The sequence below is a fragment of the Pseudophryne corroboree genome, chromosome 6 (assembly GCF_028390025.1).
Source record: "Pseudophryne corroboree isolate aPseCor3 chromosome 6, aPseCor3.hap2, whole genome shotgun sequence".
NCBI classification, from domain to species: domain Eukaryota; kingdom Metazoa; phylum Chordata; class Amphibia; order Anura; family Myobatrachidae; genus Pseudophryne; species Pseudophryne corroboree.
In genome coordinates, this window is record NC_086449.1 from 695,894,488 (window position 1) to 695,909,425 (window position 14,938).

At 48.2% G+C, this 14,938-nt stretch overlaps 1 protein-coding gene across 4 annotated transcripts in view; it reads left to right on the top strand.

Annotated features, from left to right (window-relative positions):
- HNRNPAB (heterogeneous nuclear ribonucleoprotein A/B) overlaps positions 1-14,938 on the top strand; it is a 126,229-nt gene that overhangs the window by 91,465 nt on the left and 19,826 nt on the right. The window lies entirely within an intron of this gene.

Genomic DNA, 14,938 nt, shown 5'->3' on the forward strand with positions numbered 1-14,938 from the left:
AGTCCTCCAAGTCCCTAGTAGCCGCAGGTACCACAATAAGCTGGTTCAGGTGAAACGCTGACACCACCTTAGGGAGAAACTGGGGACGAGTCCACAGCTTTGCTCTGTCCGAATGGACAATCAGATATGGCTTTGTGAGATAAAGCCGCCAATTCTGACACTCGCCTGGCCGAGGCCAGGACCAACAGCATGGTCGCTTTCCATGTGAGATATATCAAATCCACAGATTTGAGTTGTTTAAACCAATGTGATTTTAGGAATCCCAAACTACGTTGAGATCGCCCAGTGCCACTGGAGACATCAAAAGGGGGTTGTATATGCAGTACTCCCTTAACAACTTCTGGACTTCAGGAACTGAAGTCAATTTCTTTCTGGAAGAAAATCGACCGGTCGAAATTTGAACCTTAATGGACCCCAATTTGAGACCCATATACACTCCTGTTTGCAGGAAATGTAGGAATTAACCTAGTTGAAATTCTTCCGTGGAGCCTTCCTGGCCTCACACCATGGAACACATTTTCACCTAAGCAGTGATAATGTTGTGCGGTCACCTCCTTCCTGGCTCTGACCAGGGTAGGGATGACCTCTTCCGGAATGCCTTTTTCCCTTAGGATCCGGCGTTCACCCGTCAACGCGGCTGCGGTAAGTCATGGAACAGACATGATTCTTGCTGAATCAAGATCCTTTCTAGTATCTCTTGAAGTTCCGGGTACCAAGTTCTTCTTGGCCAAACCGGAGCCACGAGTATAGTTCTTACTCCTCTCCTTCCTATCATTCTCCATACACTGGGTATGAAAGGCAGAGGAGGGAACACATACACCGACTGGTACACCCACGGTGTTACCAGAGCGTCCCAGCTATTGCCTGAGGGTCTCTAGACCTGGCGCTTCATGTGGGACGCCATCATAACCACCTTTGGTCTTTCCCAACGGTTTACAAACATGTGGAAACTTCCAGATGAAGTTCCCACTTTTCCGGGTGGAATTCATTCATGCTGAGGAAATCTTCCTAGTTGTCCACTCCCGGAATGAACACTGCTGACAGTGTTATCACATGATTTTTCGCCCAGCGAAGAATCCTTGCTGTCATTGCCCTCCTGCTTCTTGTGCTGCCCCGTCTGTTTACGTGGGCGACTGCCATGATGATGTCCTACTGGATCAGCACCGGTTGACTTTGAAGCAGAGGTCTTCCTAGGCTCAGAGCATCGTAAATTGCCCTTAGCTCCAGTATATTCATGTGGAGAGAAATCTCCAGACTTGACCACACTTCCTTGGAAATTTCTTCCCTGTGTGACTGTTCCCCAGCCTCTCAGACTGGCATCCGTGGTCACCAGAACACAGTCCTGAATGCTGAACGTGCTGCCCTCTAGAAGATGAGCACTCTGCAGCCCCCACAGAAGAGACACCCTTGTCCTTGGAGACAGGGTTATCCGCTGATGCATCTGAAGATGCGATCCGGACCATTCGTCCCGCAAATCCCCCTGAAAAGTTTTTGCGTGAGATCTGCCGAATGGAATCGCTTCGTAAGAAGCCACCATTTTTCCCAGGACTCCTGTGCATTGATGCACTGATACTTGGCCTGGTTTTAGGAGGTTTCTGACTAGGTCGGATAACTCCCTGGCTTTCCCCTCCAGGAGAAATACCTCTTTCTGGACTATGCCCAGAATCATTCCTAGGAACAGCAGACGTATCATCGGAAAACAGCTGCGATTTTTGGAATATTTAGAATCCACTCGTGCTGTCGTAGAACTACTTTAGATAGTTCTTTTCCGACCTCCAACTGTTCTCTGGAAACTTGCCCCTTTCAGGATATCGTCCAAGTAAGGGATAATTAAGATGCCTTTCTTCTTTTAAGAATCATCTTTTCGGCCATTACCTTGGTAAAGGCCCGGGGTGCCGTGGATAATTCAACGGCAGCGTCTGAAACTGATATTGACAGTTCTGTATCACGAACCAGAGGTACCCTTGTTGAGAAGGGCAAATTTGGACATGGAGGTAATCCTTGATGTCCAGGGACACCATATAGTCCCCTTTTTTCCGGTTCTCTATCACTGCTCTGAGTGACTCCATCTTGATTTGAACCTTTTTATGTAAGTGTTCAAAGATTTCAGATTTAGACTGTCTCACCAAGCCGTCTGGCTTCAGTACCACAATATAGTGTGGAAGACTAATACCCTTTTCCTTGTTGTAGGAGGGGTACTTTGATTATCACCTGCTGGAAATACAGCTTGTGAATTTTTTCCCAATACTGCCTCCCTGTCGGAGGGAGCCGTTGGTAAAGCAGGCTTCAGGAACCTGCGAGGAAAAAATGTCTCGACTCTCCAATCTGTACCCCTGGGATAATACTTGTACGATCTAGGGGTCAACTTGCGAGTGATCCCACTGCGCGCTGAGACTCTTGAGACTAACCCCCCACCTCACCTGAGTCCGCTTGCACGGCCCCAGCGTCACGCTGAGGACTTGGCAGACGCGGTGGAGGGCTTCTTTTCCTGGGAAGGGGCTGCCTGCTGCAGTCTACTTCCCTTTCCTCTATGTCTGGGCAGATATGACTGGCCTTTTGCCCGCTTGCCCACATGGGAAACGGAAGGATTGAGGCTGAAAAGACAGTGTCTTTTTCTGCTGAGATGTAACTTGGGGTAAAAAGGTTGGATTTCCCAGCTGTAGCCGTGGCCCCCAGGTCCGATGGACCGACCCCAAATAACTCCTTCCCTTTATACGGCAATACTTCCATGTGCCGTATGGGATCTGTATCACCTGACCACTGTCGTGTCCATGACATCTTCTGGGAGATATGGACAACGCACTTATCTTGATGCCAGAGTGCAAATATCCCTCTGTGCATCTCGCATACATATATATAGAATGCATCCTATTAAATGCTCTATATCAATAAAATATTTTTAGTCAGGGAATTCGACCAAGCCAACCCAGCACTGCATCTCCAGGCTGATGGCGATCGCTGGTCGCAGTATAACCACCGTATGTGTGTATATACTTTTTAGGATATTTTTCCAGCTGCCTATCAGCTGGCTCCTTGAGGGCGGCCGTATCTGGAGACGGTAACGCCACTTGATAAGCGTGTGAGCGCCTTATCCACCCTAAGGGGTGTTTCCCAACGCGCCCTAACTTCTGGCGGGAAAGGGTATAACGCCAATATTTGCTATCGGGGTAAACCCACGCATCATCACACACCATTTTATTTTATCTGATTCAGGAAAAACTACAGGTAGTTTTTTCACTCCCACATAATACCCTTTTTTGTGGTACTTGTAGTATCAGAAATATGTAACACCTCCTTCATTGCCCTTAACGTGTGGCCCTAATGAGGAATACGTTTGTTTATTCACCGTCGACACTGGATTCAGTGTCCGTGTCTGTGTCTGTGTCGACCGACTGAGGTAAATGGGCGTTTTTTTAAAAACCCCTGACGGTGTTTCTGAGACGCCTGGACCGGTACTAATTGTTTGTCGGCCGTCTCATGTCGTCAACCGACCTTGCAGCGTGTTGACATTTTCACGTAATTCCCTAAATAAGCCATCCATTCCGGTGTCGACTCCCTAGAGAGTGACATCACCATTACAGGCAATTTCTCCGCCTCCTCCAACATCGTCCTCATACATGTCGACACACACGTACCGACACACAGCACACACACCTGGAATGCTCTGACAGAGGACAGGACCCCACTAGCCCTTTGGAGAGACAGAGGGAGAGTTTGCCAGCACACACCAAAACGCTATAATTACATAGGGACAACCTTATATAAGTGTTTCTCCCTAATAGCATCTTTATATATATATTTATATCGCCAATTAGTGCCCCCCTCTCTGTTTAAACCCTGTTTCTGTAGTGCAGTGCAGGGGAGAGCCTGGGAGCCTTCTCTCCAGCCTTTCTGTGAGAGAAAAAATGGCGCTGTGTGCTGAGGAGATAGGCCCCGCCCCTTTTCCGGCGGGCTCGTCTCCCGCTTTTAGTGAAGTTTGGCAGGGGTTAAATATCTCCATATAGCCTCTGGGGGCTATATGTGAGGTATTTTTAGCCAGTATATAGGTTTACATTTGCCTCCCAGGGCGCCCCCCCCCAGCGCCCTGCACCCTCAGTGACAGCGTGTGAAGTGTGCTGAGAGGAAAATGGCGCACAGCTGCAGTGCTGTGCGCTACCTTTAGAAGACTGTCGGTCTTCAGCCGCCGATTCTGGACCTCTTCTAACTTCAGCATCTGCAAGGGGGCCGGCGGCGCGGCTCCGGTGACCATCCAGGCTGTACCTGTGATCGTCCCTCTGGAGCTGATGTCCAGTAGCCAAGAAGCCAATCCATCCTGCACGCAGGTGAGTTCACTTCTTCTCCCCTCAGTCCCTCGTTGCAGTGATCCTGTTGCCAGCAGGACTCACTGTAAAATAAAAAACCTAAGCTAAACTCTCTAAGCAGCTCTTTAGGAGAGCCACCTAGAATTGCACCCTTCTCGGCCGGGCACAAAAATCTAACTGGAGTCTGGAGGAGGGTCATAGGGGGAGGAGCCAGTGCACACCACCTGATCGGAAAAGCTTTACTTTTGTGCCCTGTCTCCTGCGGAGCCGCTATTCCCCATGGTCCTTTCAGGAACCCCAGCATCCACTAGGACGATAGAGAAATCCCATATAGCTCATATAAAACAGGCTGCAATATTCTTTAGAAGAAGCAGCATTAGATATGGGTACTATCGCCTCCAGGACATTGGCTTCAATAATAGCTGCTCGCAGAGCAGTTTGGTTACGTGTACGCGGCAAGCTGATTCAGAATCCAGGAATGTTTTGGAATCTTTGCCTTTTTCTGGAAATATTCTTTTTGGTAAATAATTGACAGATATTCTGGAGTCAGAAGCAGACTCCAAAAAGGTCAAGTTTCCTTCCACATACATACTACAAACCTAAAGTTCCGGTTTTTCGGTTTCAAGGAAAAGTTAAGGGGAAAAATTGATTGCAAACCCCAATACAACAAGTCTGGTAAGACTAAAACAATGGGCTAACAGGGCTGTCTTCCAAATCAGAAGATAAGCCATCAGCCTGATGGTGCAGGCCACCACCTGGGGAACCCCAGGATGGGTAGGGGGTTGACTCCTTCAGTTTGCACAGATCTGGCAGCGGTCTACAACAGATGCCTGGGTGCAGGAAGCAGTATCTCTAGGTTATGATTTTCCCTTCAAGAAGCATCCTCCTCGAAGGTTTTTCTGTACCAGCCCGTTTCGGGTAGAGATGAAGGCCAGAGCTTTGCAAGAAGTAGTTCAGAAATTGCTTCAGTCAGGAGTAATTATTCCAGTTCCCTCTGCTGAACGAGGACAGGGTTTTTACTCCAACCTATTTTTGGTTCAGAAGCCAAAAGGGTCATTTCGGCCCATTCTCAATTTCTAAATGCTGAACAAATACATTTGGATTCCTCTGTTTCACATGGTGACGTTACGTTCCATAATCTTGACCATGGAGCCTGGAGATTATATGGTATCCCTGGAATATACAGGATGCTTACCTACATGTTCCTATAGCACTGTCCCATCCGTGTTATCTCAGGTTCACTATCCTCCAACAGCATTTTCAGTTCCAGGCTCTACCCTTTGGGTTGGCCAGCCCCCAGAGTATTTGCCAAGATTATGGTGGTTATGGCAGCTTATCTCCGCCAGCATGGGATAAGTATTTTCCCATACTCCGAACTTTTAATCCTGGCACAGTCACAGGAATTGCTCCTGTGTCATCTCCAACAGACAAGAACATGTCTGCAGAGGCACGGGTGGCTCATAAATTGGGCAAAATCATCATCTCTAGTTCAGTCACAACGGATGACTCACTTGGGGGCTGTACTGGATTTGGGTCTGCAGAGTATCTTTCATCCACTAGGGGACTCTGGAGTCCTATACAGTAGGGGTGAGAAGCTTCCAACCGGAGGTGTGGCACAATCTAAATTAGCATTGTCAGCACAGCCAGCTCCTCTCCCTTCACATCCCTCCTCCCTCAGTTTGGAATATTGTGCTGAAGGAACAGCACATGGAGCACTGAGCTCCTGACTAAAACTTAAAAATCTGTAATAAGGGCTGCGTCAACCTAACTAAAAGGGGGACAAGGCTGCTTAATATTGGAGAGACAATGATCCCTATTAAAGGGACCTGCATCTCTCTGCAAGGAGATCCTGTAATCCACTGAGCACTGGAAGACAGTGAGTACTGGTTTGATAATAGGGACCTATGTTAAGTTTTTTTTTTTTTTTCCCCTGTCAGCCTATTTTAACACGGTGGCGCAGTGGTCACCGGCAGACAGAGGTTGAGCGGGCCTTGAAGTGTGCGCCAGGGGTATACCAAGTCTCCCACTTAAACATAAGGTCACCACAGCGGCGCAGCGGTCACCGGCAGGAAGAGACTGAGCAGAGCTGGAAGTGCGCGCCAAGGGTTTACCAAGTCTCCTACGTAAAAGGTCACCGCAGCGGTCGCCAGGGAGCAGAGCATGCGGACATGGCAGAGCCCCCTTTAGCCGCGCGAGGGGAGACACCAGCAAAGTGCCGCTATGGGACTTGGTCACAGCCGACCCGGAGCGTGCGCGGTGGGGGGCAGAGTCGCTGCAGTGATTTTTAACACGGCTGAGGAGATCCCTCAGCCGCATGGGGGTACGTACGTGTGTGTGTGTAATATATGTGTGTGTAATAAATAAATAATAAAAAAAAAAAAATATATATATTTATATATATATATATATATATCTATATATATCTATATATATATATCTATATATATATATATATATATCTATATATATATATATATATATATCTATATATATATATATCTATATATATATATATATATATATCACGGATTGATGGGCGGCACTCCAAGGATTTGAAAAAGAAGAATCACAGCTACACAAGCATTATGTCGTTGATGACATAATGCTTGTGTAGCTGTGATTCTTCTTTTTCAAATCCTTGGAGTGCCGCCCATCAATCCGTACTGTTTGCTGAGCCGTGTAGTGCCACGGGAGGGCACCCAGGTATTTACAAAGTGTTGTTGGAGTGCCGGTCATACGTGTGTGTGTGTGTGTATGTATGTATGTGTGTGTATGTATATGTGTGTATATATATATATATATATATATATATATATATATTATATATTTTTTTTTTTTTATTATTATTATTATTATTATTATTATTTTTGTGTGTAGTGTCCCCCATTCCTACATCTATCCGATCTCAGAGGAGACTTGGAAGCAATCTGATAAACGCTTTATTATTCCGAAGAGGTTTCAAGAAACTTGCCTGTTACCTAAAGGTGTAATGGATAAGTGGAGACTCCACCAATAGTGGATGCTTCCCTAGCACGGTTGTCAAATAAGACAACCTTTACAATACCTAATGTAACAACTTTACAGAAGGTTTCAGATCGTAAGGTTGACACACAGCTTTAAAGTCTATTTTAGTAGCAGCAGATGCGGCACAGAGACCTACAATCATCTGTGCTTGGGTTAACAAGGCCATGGGAGCATGGTCTGGATGTATTGTACAGGCTATTGAGGGGGAAAATAGCTTGGAAGAAATTACCCACCTGGCGGAACATTTGAGAATCGGCTTCATACCTCTGTCAAGCCTCAAAGGATATGAGCAGGATAGTATCGCGCATCTCCACATCGGCCATATCGACTGGCCGGATTTTATGGCTCAGAATGGCAAGGAGACTGACACCAAGAAGGCGGTGGAATCCATCCCCTTTGGGGGTGAAATGGTTTTCAGTCCAGAGTTGGACAAGTGGATTTCACACAAGGGAAGTCCCACATTTCTCTGACATCCTAAGTGGATGCTGGGACTCCGTAAGGACCATGGGGAATAGCGGCTCTGCAGGAGACTGGGCACAACTAAAGAGCTTTAGCACTACCTGGTGTGCACTGGCTCCTCCCTCTATGACCCTCCTCCAGACCTCAGTTAGAATCTTGTGCCCGGCTGAGCTGGATGCACACTAGGGGCTCTCCTGAGCTCCTAGAAAAAGTATATTTTAGGTTTTTTATTTTCAGTGAGATCTGCTGGCAACAGACTCACTGCTACGAGGGACTAAGGGGAGAAGAAGCGAACCTACCTGACTGGAGATAGTTTGGGCTTCTTAGGCTACTGGACACCATTGGCTCCAGAGGGATCGAACACAGGACCCGACCTCGGTCGTTCGGTCCCGGAGCCGCGCCGCCGTCCCCCTTACAGAGCCAGAAGCATGAAGATGGTCCTGGAAATCGGCGGCAGAAGACTTCGGTCTTCAACAAGGTAGCGCACAGCGCTGCAGCTGTGCGCCATTGCTCCTCATGCACACCTCACACTCCGGTCACTGATGGGTGCTGGGGGGGGGGGGGGGGGGGGCGGCGGCGCCCTGAGCAGCAATATGAATACCTTGGCTGGCAAAAAATCACAATATATAGTCCCAGAGGCTATATATGTGATAAATACCCCTGCCAGAATCCATAAAAAAAGCGGGAGAAAAGTCAGCCGAAAAAGGGGCGGGGCTATCTCCAGCACACTGGCGCCATTTTTTCTTCACAGTGCAGCTGGAAGACGGCTCCCCAGGCTCTCCCCTGTAGTTTTCAGGCTCAAAGGGTTAAAAAGAGGGGGGGGCACCAAATTTAGGCGCAATATTGTGTATACAAGCAGCTATTGGGGGAAAAATCACTCAGTTATAGTGTTAATCCCTGCATTATATAGCGCTCTGGTGTGTGCTGGCATACTCTCTCTCTGTCTCCCCAAAGGGCTGTGTGGGGTCCTGTCCTCAGTCAGAGCATTCCCTGTGTGTGCGGTGTGTCGGTACGGCTGTGTCGACATGTTTGAGGAGGAAGGTTACGTGGAGGCGGAGATGATGCCGATAAATGTGATGTCGCCCCCTGTGGGGCCGACACCAGAGTGGATGGATAAGTGGAAGGTATTAACCGACAGTGTCAACTCCTTATGTAAAGGGCTGGATGACGTAACAGCTATGGGACAGCCGGCTTCTCAGCCCGCGCCTGCCCAGGCGTCTCAAAGGCCATCAGGGGCTCAAACTCCCGCTACCTCAGATGGCAGATACAGATGTCGACGCGGAGTCTGACTCCAGTGTCGACGAGGTTGAGACATATACACAATCCACTAGGAACATCCGTTGCACTCGGCAATGAAAAATGTGTTACACATTTCTGACATTAACCCAAATACCACAAAAAAGGGGTTTTATGTTTGGGGAGAAAAAGCAGCCAGTGTTTTGTTCCCCCATCAGATGAGTGAATGAAGCGTGGGTTCCCCCGATAAGAAACTGGTAATTTCTAAAAAGTTACTGATGGCGTACCCTTTCCCGCCAGAGGATAGGTCACGTTGGGAGATGTCCCCTAGGGTGGATAAGGCGCTCACACGTTTGTCAAAAAAGGTGGCACTGCCGTCTTAGGATACGGCCACTTTGAAGGAGCCTGCTGTTAAAAAGCAGAAGGCTATCCTGAAGTCTGTATATACCCACTCAGGTACTATACTGAGACCTGCAATTGCCTCAGCATGGATAGTGCTGCTGCAGCGTGGTCTGATACCCTGTCAGATAATATTGATACCCTATACAGGGATACTATTTTGCTAACCATAGATCATATTAAAGACGTCGTCTTATATATATGAGGGATGCACAGAGGGATATTTGCCGGCTGGCATCCAAAAGTTAATGCAATGTCCATTCTGCCAGGAGGGTATTAGGGACCCGGCAGTGGACAGGTGATGCTGACTTTAAAAGGCACATGGAGATTCTGCCTTATGAGGGTGAGGAATTGTTTGGGGATGGTCTCTGGGACCTCGTATCTACAGCAACAGCTGGGAAGAAATTTTTTTACCTCCGGTTCCTCACAGCCTAAGAGAGCACCGTATTATCAGGTACAGTCATTTCGGCTTCAGAAAAGCGAGCGGGTCAAAGGCGCTTCCTTTCTGCACAGAGACAAGGGAAGAGGGAAAAAGCTGCACCAGACAGCCAGTTCCCAGGATCAAAAATCTTCCCCCGCTTCATCTGAGTCCACTGCATGACGCTGGGGCTCCACAGGTGGAGCCAGGTGCGGTGGGGGCGCATCTCGGGAATTTCAGCGACCAGTGGGCACGCTAACAGGTGGATCCCTGGGTTCTGCAAGTAGTATCACAGGGATACAAGCTGGAGCTCGAGGTGACTCCCCCTCGCCGTTACCTCAAATCAGCCTTGCCTGCTGCCCTCGGAGAAAGGGGAGGTAGTACTGGCGGCAATTCACAAGCTGTACTTCCAGCAGGTGATAATCAAGGTACCGCTCCTTCAACAAGGCCGGGGTTACTATTCCACAATGTTTGTGGTACCGAAACCAGACGGTTCGGTGAGACCCATTCTAAAATTGAAATCTTTGAACACTTATATACGAAGGTTCAAGTTCAAAATGGAATCGCTCAGGGCGGTTATTGCAAGCCTGGACGAAGGGGATTACATGGTATCGCTGGACATCAAGGATGCTTACCTGCATGTCCCCATTTACCCTCCTCACCAGGAGTACCTCAAAATTGTGGTACAGGACTGTCATTACCAATTCCAGACGTTGCCGTTGGTCTGTCCCCGGCACCGAGGGTATTCACCAAGGTAATGGCCGAAATGATGACTACTCCTTCGAAAAAAGGGAGTTATAATTATCCCGTACTTGGACGATCTCCTTATAAAGGCGAGGTCCAGGGAGCAGTTGTTGGTCGGAGTAGCACTATCTCGGGAAGTTCTACAACAGCACGGCTGGATTCTGAATATTCCAAAGTCGCAGCTGGTTCCTACGACGCGTCTACTGTTCCTGGGTATGGTTCTGGACACAGAACAGGAAAAAGTGTTTCTCCCGGTGGAGAAGGCCAAGGAGTTGTCATCTCTAGTCAGAGACCTCCTAAAATAAATACAGGTGTCGGTGCATCAATGCACGCGAGTCCTGGGAAAGATGGTAGCTTCTTACGAAGAAAATCCATTCGGCAGGTTCCATGCAAGGATCTTCCAGTGGGATCTGTTGGACAAGTGGTCCGGGTCGCATCTGCAGATGCATCGGCTGATAACCCTGTCTCCAAGGGCTAGGGTGTCGCTGTTGTGGTGGCTGCAGAGTGCTCATCTTCTAGAGGGCCGTAGATTCGGCATACGGGACTGGGTCCTGGTGACCACGGATGCCAGCCTTCGAGGCTGGGGGGCAGTCACACAGGGAAGAAACTTCTAAGGACTATGGTCGAGTCGGGAGACTTCCCTACACATAAATATTCGGGAACTAAGGGCCATTTACAATGCCCTAAGTCAGGCTAGACCCCTGCTTCAACACCAGCCGGTGCTGATCCAGTCAGACAACATCATGGCGGGTGCCCATGTAGTTTCCTGCCATTGCCTCCACCGGTACCAAGACGGAAATACTCTGGTCCGGCGTTCAAAGCCTTTAGGCTTCAGTCCTTTCAAGGCTGTGTGGTAGAGAAACCGCCACGCCTTGTAACGCCAGGGCGCTAAAGTCACCAACAAGCCAGTGGCTTGACGGGCTCCCAGGCCATCTTGGATTTCCAATTGTGGGAGCGCGCCTTCAGACGTTACATTTGCCGGGATTCCAGACATCCACTGATGGATGTATCCGCTATTTAGTGTTAAAAGAAAGCCGTCTCCCGCCACTGCGCTTTTTCAAGACGGGACTGCCTCTGTCAGACGACAAGAAGGCGTTTTGGCAGATTGCCATTCAGTCTCTGCTGGATTCAGCAGTTTAATTCCAGCCCTGGTACACCAACAAGGTCAGGGTTATTATTCCCGTCTGTTTGTGGTACCGAAGCCGGAGGGCTCCGTCACAGTCTCAATCAGTAAGTCACTTACTACAGATTGCAGATGGAATTTCTGCGGTCAGTAATTGCAGATTTGGAGCCACAAGATTGCATGATTGCGCTTGATCTCAAGGATGCGTACTTGCACATTCCGATTTGGTCACCTCATCAGAGGTTCTTGCGTTTTGCAATACGCCACAACCATTAACAGGCTCTACCGTTTGGCCTCTCGTCAGCGCCTCGGGTATTCACCAAAGTGATGTCTGTGATGATAGCTCATCTCAGATCCCTGGCAGTGACAATCGTTCCGTACTTAGACGATCTGCTCATAAAAGCTCAGTCTCAACAGATGCTCCTCCAACTTGCGCTGCGAACATACACCACGGTTGGAGTGTCAACTTCAAGAAATCGCATCTAATTCCGTCTCAACGACTTCAATTCCTAGGTATGATTCTCGATACGGCAAATCAAAGAATTTACCTACTACAACAGAAAGTACAGATTATTCGCCATCTGGTACAATTAGTGCTCAAGCCACGCACACTCTCGGTACATTTGTGTATTCGCCTATTAGGAACAACGGTGGTGGCTTTCGAAGCGCTTCAGTTTGGAAGATTTCACTCGTGTCCATTTCAACAGCATGTGCTCGCACAGTGGTCGGCCTCGCATCTGCAGATTCCCCACAGGGTGAGGTTGTAGGCGAGGGTGTCTCTACTCTGGGGCTCAAGGTACACAATTTTAACCGCAAGCGGCGGCTGGAATTGAATAATTCTAACGGCGAACGTGAGTCTCAGAGGTTGGGGAGCTGTAGTTCAAAATTGTCAGGGTCTCTGGGCGGATCACGACAGATTGCTGTCTATAAATGTCCTGGAACTCCGCGCAATTTACAATGCACTACGACAAGCGGTACACATGCTTCCCTCTCAGACTGTCCAAGTGCAGTCAGACAACTCGACGGCAGTCGCATACATCAACAACCAAGGAGGAACGAGAAGCCGCATGGCAATGCGGGAAGTAGCTTGAATCCTCAATTGGCCAGGATACCACCAGGTGATATTGTCGGCAGGGTTCATTCTGTGAGTGGACAACTGGGAGGCGGATTATCTCAGCCGTCGGGATTTTCATCCAGGAGAATGGGCATTAAATCCAGAGGTGTTTCAAATGTTGGTCCACAGGTGGGGTTACCCTCAGGTGGACCTGATGGCATCTCGCCACAATTACCAAACGCCCCAGAACGAGAGATCCAAGGGCAGTGGATGCTCTCACAATCGCGTGGCCGTACAGCCTCGTGTATCTGTTTCTACCGTTTCGGCTGCTCTCTCTCGCTAAAATGGATCAAAAGAGTCCGTCACAGTCATACTAGTGGTGCCTCATTGGTCTCGGAGAGCTTGGTTCTCGGATCTCAGCTGACTACTCGCAGACTATCCGTGGCCGCTCCTACGTCTAGACCTGTTACAACAGGGTCCGTTATTTTACCCCGATTTAGCGCGGCTGCGTTTGACGGGGTGGCTGTTGAGACCGCCCTCTTAAGAAGAGAGGGCATTACAGTATCGGTTATACCAATCATGTTACGAGCTAGGAAGCCGGTTACGGCAGCTCATTATTACAGAATTTGGCGTGCCTATATAGGTTGGGGTGAAGCTCGGAAGTTTCCGACATCTTTCAAGTTATCCCATCTTTTGTTATTTCTACAGACTGAGTTAGATGGAGGACTGCGTTTATCTACACTAAAGGTGCAGGTATCTACGTTGTCAATTTATTTTCAAAGACGATTGGCTCTATTGCCGTCGGTACACACTTTTCTACAAGGTGTCCTCCAGAGTACAGCCTCCATTCATTCCACCTACAGCGCCATGGGACTTGAATCTGGTTTTAGATTTCTTACAGTCTTCATATTTTGAACCCTTACAGCAAGTGGATATTAAGTTTCTCACTTGGAAAACAATTTTTCTTCTAGCCTTAGCTTCGGCAAGGCGTGTTTCAGATTTGGGTTCCTTGTCATGCAAGCCACCGTATTTGGTGTTTCATGAGGACAGAGCGGAACTTCGGACGAATCCCGCTTTCTTACCAAAGGTAGTGTCATCTTTTCACATCAATCAACCAATAGTAGTTCCTGTGTTAACAGCACATTCTGGAACTCTGGATGTGGTACGCGCATTACGCGTTTATGTATCCCGAACGTCTACAGTTCGTAAGACGGATACGTTGTTTGTTTTCTATGATGCTGCCAAGATGGGTTGGCCAGTTTCTAAGCAGACCTTATCCAGATGGATAAAACTGGCTATATGTCAGGCTTACCTTAATGCTAGGTTACAGCCGCATACATCAGTAACAGCTCATTCCACACTTTCTGTGGGAACTTCATGGGCAGCTGGTCGTGGAGCTTATACGACGCAGCTTTGCCGTGCGGTTACATGGTCTTCAGTGCACACGTTTGTGCGCTTTTACAAGTTTGATACGTTTTGCGGCATCAGCATCTAGCTTTGGCCGCCTAGTGTTACAGGTGTCATACAGCTCTCCCGCCCACGGGGGAAGCTTTGGTACGTCCCAAGAGTACTCCAGTGACCCCTAGTGGATGAAAAAGAAAATAGGATTTTGGTACTTACCAGGTAAATCCTTTTCTTTGAATCCATAGGGGGCACACGACGCCCACCCAGAGCAGTTTTACCTGGTTTGTGGTAAGCTCAGGGGATCTTATGGTAACACATTTTCACCGACTGGTTCAAATTTTCTAGTTCTATCGGTTATGGTGTCAACTGTTTCGTTGTCCGTCACGTTATGTGTCAACTTTATTGTTGTCTGTGATGTTATAGGTAATTCTCCATTGTCAACCTCTCTATCGCTCCTGTTCGGCTCCGTAAAAAACACTGAGGTACTCTGGGAGTATGGAGGGGAGGAGTGTTACTGAATTTGAATATTCAGTGACCTGTTTCTGCGGAAGTTGTCCATATCCCAAGAGTACTCCAGTGCCCCCTATGGATTCAAAGAAAAGGATTTACCTGGTAAGTACCAAAATCCTATTTTTGATCGACTGTATTTGACGGCGTGGCTCTTGAAACCTCAATCCTGAAGTCGAGGATTCTCAACAGGTAATTCAAACAATGCTCAGAGCAAGGAAACCTTCCTCAGCTCATATTTATCACAGAATATGGCAAGCCTATATTCA